The sequence below is a fragment of the Elephas maximus genome, chromosome 1, assembly GCF_024166365.1.
Source record: "Elephas maximus indicus isolate mEleMax1 chromosome 1, mEleMax1 primary haplotype, whole genome shotgun sequence".
NCBI lineage: Eukaryota > Metazoa > Chordata > Mammalia > Proboscidea > Elephantidae > Elephas > Elephas maximus.
Window position 1 is genome coordinate 77,945,385 of NC_064819.1, and position 7,016 is coordinate 77,952,400.

General features: G+C 43.0%; 1 non-coding gene across 1 annotated transcript; it reads right to left on the minus strand.

Moving 5' to 3' along the window:
- Window positions 1-6,049: 6,049 nt before the first annotated feature.
- TRNAW-CCA (transfer RNA tryptophan (anticodon CCA)) lies at window positions 6,050-6,121 on the minus strand. The gene has a single exon. It is a non-coding gene; the product is annotated as a tRNA-Trp (tRNA).
- Window positions 6,122-7,016: the final 895 nt, after the last annotated feature.

A 7,016-nucleotide genomic window follows, 5' to 3' on the forward strand; every position in this document is an offset into this window, starting at 1 on the left:
ATAAACCAGGCAGGAGTTTTCTCTTCCTGAGTCAACTGATCATAAGGAACTCCCCATGAGGCCACAGGTACAGATGGGGATATGGAAGATCATGTGATAGAAGTGGAGACCGCAGACACTTGGGCCTCTTCCTCATGCAGGTTACTTGTCCATTCAGGTCCTGCTCAGGCCAAATCCGTATACACTACTTCCATTTAATGATGGGCTGCTACTATGCACATTCAACTTTATGATCCTGTGGGTCAGACAACACCCAGTTCATGATGGGCAGCTCAGGCTACATGGTGACTAGGTGTCCAATAGCTAAGTATTCAGTCTCTACTAAGGCATAGTAACAACTCAAATCTGTTTCTCAAAAGGAGAGTAGTTATCTGCAGAGGATGGCAGGTCTTTGCTCCAAAGTTCTAGGGGTCTGCACTGTGTTTCACCAATAGGGGCCTGCCAAAGACTCCAAATGGCATCTCTATCTGTCATGGACACCTAAAGCAACATTGGATCAGCTGAATCATATGGCCCAAGTGGCAGAGTGGCTTGCACTAAAGCAACATTGGATCAGCTGAATCATATGGCCCAAGTGGCAGAGTGGCTTGCACAGTAGGCTAAGCCTGCTTCAGAGTCTTCTCTTGTTCTGGGTCTGTCATGGATTGAATCATGTCTCCCCCAAAAATATGTGTAATAGTTGGTCTGGGCCATGATTCCCAGTATTGTGTGATTTTCCTATATGTTGTAAATCCTGTCTCTATGATGTTAATGACAGAGGATGGGCAATAGTTGTGTTAGTGGGGCAGCAGTTGTGTTAGTGAGGCAGGACTCAACCTACAGGATTGCATTATGTCTTGAGGCAATCTCTTTAGATATAAAAGATAGAAGGAAACAGAGAGACAGGGGACCTCATACCACCAAGAAAGCAGTTTCAGGAGCAGAGTGCATCCTTTGGATCTACACAAAGAAGCTCCTAGTCCAGGAGAAGATTGATGAGAAAGCTGATGGCGATAGAAAGCCTTCCCCTGGAGCTGATACCCTGAATTTGGACTTTTAGTCTACTTTACTGTGAAGAAATAAATTTCTCTTTATTAAAGCCATCCACTTGTAGTATTTTTGTTATACCAGCACTAGATAACTAAGACAGGGTTCCACTCAGAACTAGCAGCTTTAAGAGTCACCTAATAAATACGCCACAATAGCACACCCAAATGAGGAATATGTTGCCTCCAAAATCCAAAGAGGCCCACTAGGCATTGTGCCTTCTTTTTAATTCTGGGAGGAGCCAGACACGATAACTATTCCTTCACTTTAGAGGCAATATTTTCACATTTCCCATTCCACTGGACCCCTAGAAATTTCACTGAGGTGGAAGGTCCCTGAATTTTTGTGGGATTGATTTCCTCACACTCTAGCACACAAATGATTTACCATTAAGTCCAGACTCATTGACTCTTCTTCCTTACTCCATCCAATCGGCATAACGTCATCAATGTAATGGATGAGAGTGATGTCTTGTGGAAGGGAAATGTGATCAAGGTCCCTGTGGACTCAACTATGAAGAGGGCTGGAGAGTTGATGTAGCCCTGTACAAATGAAGGTGTATTTCTGGCCTTTCCAGCAAAGGGGAAACTGCTTCTGATGGTCCTTCAAAACAAGTATGGAGAAAAAGGCATTAGCCAGATCAATAGCTGCATACTAGGTACCAGGAGATGCATTAATTTGCTCAAGCAGTAAGACTACATCTGGAACAGCAGTTGCAATTGGAGTCATTACCTGCTTAAGTTTTTGAAAATCCACTGTTATCCTCCAAGGTGCATCTGGTTTTTATCGCAGGCCAAATAGGCGAGTTGAAAGGGGAGGTAGTGGGAATCACCACCCCTGCATCCTTCAAATCAATGGTGATGGCAGTAATTTCTGCAATCCCTCCAGAATTGTGGTATTGATTTTGGTGTACCATTTTCTTAGGTGGGGGCAGTTCTAATGGCTTCCATTGGGCTTTTATGACCATATAGACCTTACTCTATTTGTCAGGGTCCCAATGTGGATGTTCTGCCTGTTGCTGAGTATATCTATTCAAATTATGCATTCTGGAAGTGGGGAAATCACTACAGGATGGGTTCAGGGACCCACCAGACCTACTGTGAGACTGACATGAGTTACAGCTCCATTAATAACTGGATCTCCAAATGTCCCCACACTGACAGGAGGACCCCAGTAATGTGTTCCATCTCTTGGAATTAGTTTCAGTTCAGAGCCAGTATCTAGTAATCCCAGAAAAGCCTGATTATTTGCTTTTCTCCAATGAACAGTCACTGTCGTAAAAGGCCATAGATGCCTTAGGGAATGGCTGGGAGAAAGACTAACAGTATAAATTTTTGGCAGCTTATTGGAGTCCTTCTTCAAGGGGACACGGCCTCCCCTTTAATTAAGGGGCTGTGGATCTGTAAACTAGCTCAAGTCTGGGTATTGATTTGGGGGCCGTTACTCTCTATTCTGGTGATTTGAGTTAGACTGCTGTTCACTTGACCTAAAATTCTTCTGTTTGTATAGATCAAGTAAATATTTAGTAGATTTCCTATCTATTTCACTTCTAGGGACACCATGACTAGCTACCAATGCCATAAATCCATCGCAGTCAGACTGTACTGATTAGTTCTTTGACTCTGCTGTCCATTACGGTAACCATGCCCACTTTGTCTTTGTCGATTGAATGCTGCCACTTGGCCCCTATCACCACGGTCTCCAAGTGTCTCCATTATACTTAGGTGTCTTAATTGAATTAGGGCAATACCACTGTCAAATCTGACTCATACAAAATACCAATCACAGATTTAAGGATGCTGCAACTCCCCTCACAGATTTCTTCCTCACAGTTGTGGTAAAAGGAGCATCTTCTGCGCAATCCATGTGTTGGTCTGTGGGTCTAACCTGATAAACACACCCTAGGATGCCAATTTTCCTAAGCCTTGGAATGCCTTCTTCTGCAATATACCAAGGGAGGCCTGGTACTTCAACTTCATTTAGTGTAGGCCACTGTGAAATCCATGCTTCAGCAACCCAACCAAATAAACTATTGGATCCTTTCCTAACTTCTCGAGCTGAAACAGTGAATGAAGAATCTGTGCTTAGTGAGCCCATGTCAACTGATTGGCTACTACTCATAGCTGCTGGGAGCCAGGCTGCAAGGGCGGCCCCTCTGCACCCACTGCCCCCAGCATAAACATCGAAGAATTCCTGAAAAGTCAGGTGCTGGGAGCCAGGCTGCAAGGGCGGCCCCTCTGCACCCACTGCCCCCAGCATAAACATCGAAGAATTCCTGAAAAGTCAGGTGCTGGGAGCCAGGCTGCAAGGGCGGCCCCTCTGCACCCACTGCCCCCAGCATAAACATCGAAGAATTCCTGAAAAGTCAGGAATATCTCTGTCATCTGTGTTATGTTTCTGTTTCATTTTCAGCCTGTGTATAGCAGAATGTATAAGCATAAATTTCCATTATAGATTTAGGGACCTTTGGAGGGGGGCGTCCTACTCATAATCCCCTGGTGAAATCCCGGGTAGGGACAGCCCGTGTATTACCTGGGGATCAACATGAAGTTGTCTTAGGGGGAAAACGAATAGCTCAACTATGGAAAACAAAAACAGGATGGTGGAATCCTGGTACTTACCGAGGCCCTTTTGTGATTAAACCACCACCCACACATGATCCCATAAAAGTGGAAAAACAATATTTTGAATTTCTATTGGCAAGAAATTGGGATTATGACGCTGATTGGAGACCATATAGAGTAGAAGGAAGTTTTATTACTCCAAAACCGGCTTGGGGGTGTAGAGATTGGGCTAATTGTCCTTGGCATAATCGTGGACAATATGATGTAACCCAAAGTGGCTGGACTTCAAGAACTTGGCCACCCTGGACAAGATGGACAAAGCCTATGTGGCAATGGTTTTGCAAAAAGATTAATTGTTATAAAAACTGTGGAAGGTATTGCAAGATTAAGCATAAGTGTAAAGCAGTAAGAAGTCAATTGTTACTTTGTGTAAAAATAAATCAACAAAATGTTCTCTTCAATTAAACAGAAACTCATTGTATTTGTGTGCATATGCGGAACTGTACTATGTGTCACTTGGAAAATTATGTCTCTGGAAAATGATGTCATCTATGATGATTATATCTTGTACTGCCCCTTTGTTGATCATGCGATGTTATGCTCATGTAAGCTTATGATATAAAAGACCATGTAAAAAATAAAGAAATAGGCTTTTTTTTTCTGCAGAATGAAAATATAAGACACACTACGTCTCATTCTTTTTCGCCAAACTCTACCCTTCCTCTGGTGACCCTGTTCTTTGCTGAGGCTGGCCCCCGGCACATAGCAGATGCCATCATGGGGGTGATCACTTATCAAATCTCAATAGTGAAGTGATCAAAACATTATACGACTGCCAATACCCTGAGAATCATGGCCCAGCCAAGTTCACACACAATCTTAACCATCACACTCCCTAAGTCCCATACTCTGTACTCTTGACACTGACACTGTCCATCAGAGGCAATCACTTCTAAATCTCTACTAAACCTGGGTCAAATATGTGGTTGTCCTTTTATATTTCGTAATTTACCGTAATTATGAGTTGGTACTGCTGCCCCTTTCACTGGACTGCTTATGTCTTCTGGAGCAGAAGCTCCTGTGTATGATTCCTCTTTCAAGAGAGCTGGCCAAACATATGCTCAGTAATTTTTAAAAATAATTTCTATGTTTTCCTCTTTTTAAATAAAACCTTGTCAGTATGAAACATTTGAAAAATACAAGTCAGCAAAAAAGAAACAAATTAAATTAGTGTCTAAATCCCACGCCCAGAGATAACCACTGTTAGTATTGTAGTGTTGGCATTAGCTACTTAGACTTATGAGTCATATGGCTGTAAACCTAACTGGATGATATAGTACCAGTAAACAGTTGCCAAATGCATCTTTTGTCCATTTCCAATGTCTTAAACATCTTTGTGTATCATGAGTTATTTTTCTTGGATATTATTTTAATGGCTGCTAAAACTTTACTCTGTGATAAATGATACATTTCTTTAACCTGTACTCCCCTGTTAGTGTTTTCTTTTGGTTGGCCAATGAAGATGTGTGTCTGAATCATGCAGCAAAGGACATAGAACATCCCTTACAGAGGAAATGGCATGGGCAAAGGCCCTGTGGTGACAAGGAGTATAATGCATTGAGGAACTGAAAGAAGGCCCCTGTGATATGGAGTTAGTAATCACAGTTAGTTGTTTTCTTTTGTGTTAAGCAAGAGAAGTTCAGGATAAGATGTGCACTTAAACACAAGCATAATAAGGAAATTGCTTTAACAGAGCAAGAGGAGATTTGGAGAGAGGAGTTAGGAGGTTCTGTCAAAATCCCTGGCAAGGAATAATTGGTGGAAGAAAGAGGTCATTGTGGTAATGAAAAGAAGTGGACAGATGGCATGTAATATATTAGGAGGTAAAACTTTGCAAAACTGGCTGCTCAGATTGGGAAGTAAAGAAGAGAAAGTGTAGCCCAGGACAGCTCCAGGGTCTTGGCTCATGGGGGCTGGGGATGAAACTGTGGGCCGGATGAGAAGAACGCAGGAAATGTTGGAGGTGTGTCAGAAAAGAAAGAGTCGGGAAGCAAAGAGGGCCAAGGAAGAGCCTGAGGACCGGCCAGTACTTAGGTGGATGCGAGAATCCTGAGTAGCTAAGGAACGCGAGAAGTGATAAGAAAGGAGACTATGTAGTCCCTGGTGTCAGAGAGGAAACTTAAATATTTTTTTAAAGTAAGGTAGCAAAAGATGCACGACCGATGTGGGGATTCTGTCCCCCATCTTAGAATCCCCAAAGCAAGCAAAAGGCAGAAGAGGAGATACAGTCACATCCCACTGAAATTCTAAAAAGGTAGATCATCTGTTCTCTTTGTGTGGATTCAGTCTCAGGCAGCCCTAACAGGTCTCACACTGGGGATCAACTTCAGGCAACTATGCCTCGAAGGAAAGTAGACTGTCAAATGATTTTTGTTTCTCTCTCCAAAATGTAATCACCGTGACCCCGGCGTGATTTGAACACGCAACCTTCTGATCTGGAGTCAGACGCGCTACCATTGCGCCACGAGGTCACAGGCAAGGGTGTCTCCGCCTTCCTACCACAGAATTCTGAATCATTCCCCTCCCCTACCTCCAGATTCAAAATATTTATTTCTTTATCATTAACTTTGATTATTTTTCACTCCACCTTTCACAGTTTTGCTAATGCTTCCTTGAGAAAAATTAAGGGATTGATCATAGTAAATATTAATCCCAAATGCTCCATATGGGGAAAGAAAAAACAAAAGGAAAAACGTTGAATCTTTCCACTCGTCGAAATTTCTCTATTTTGAGAATAAACATATATATATTCGTTTTAGACCCTCAGTGAAGCAGGAATAAAAACGGCTACAAAGTTGCTGGTATTGCTTTACCTGTAAATTCCCTAAACACCGCCCTCTTCCGTTACAAACTTCCAGCCTTGCGGAGGCCAGGCTTCGCTTCTTCTACCTTGCTCCTCCCTATCCGCGCACCAGCCCCATCTTCAACCTGGAGAAAAGCTGCTTCTTCTCAAGGCATAGCGCCGGTGGCATCTCTTCCCAAAATTCTCACTTCCTCGGTAAGAACCCGTGGGCTGTGCGGGCTCTATTGTGTGCACTTGACATTCACTTTACAAGGTGAGCCCCAGACAAATCGCTTGCATTTAGGGAGCGCTTAGCACTGACTGCTATTCGTGTGTTACAAGCTTTTTAATTCGTATTATCTCAGGTATGTGGTAGAAAATGATTCCATTTTCTGCCTGGATGGTGAAGATCTGAAAGCCAGGCCTTTGACAACAGTAACATGTTAGAAACAGAAATTCTCAGCCACACCCCCAAAATCCACACCCTAAACAAACCTAGACTTACTGAATTTGACACTCTGGGCTTGAGGCCCAGAAATCTGGGTTTTAACAAACCTTCCAGGTGATCATGCTGCATGGAAAAG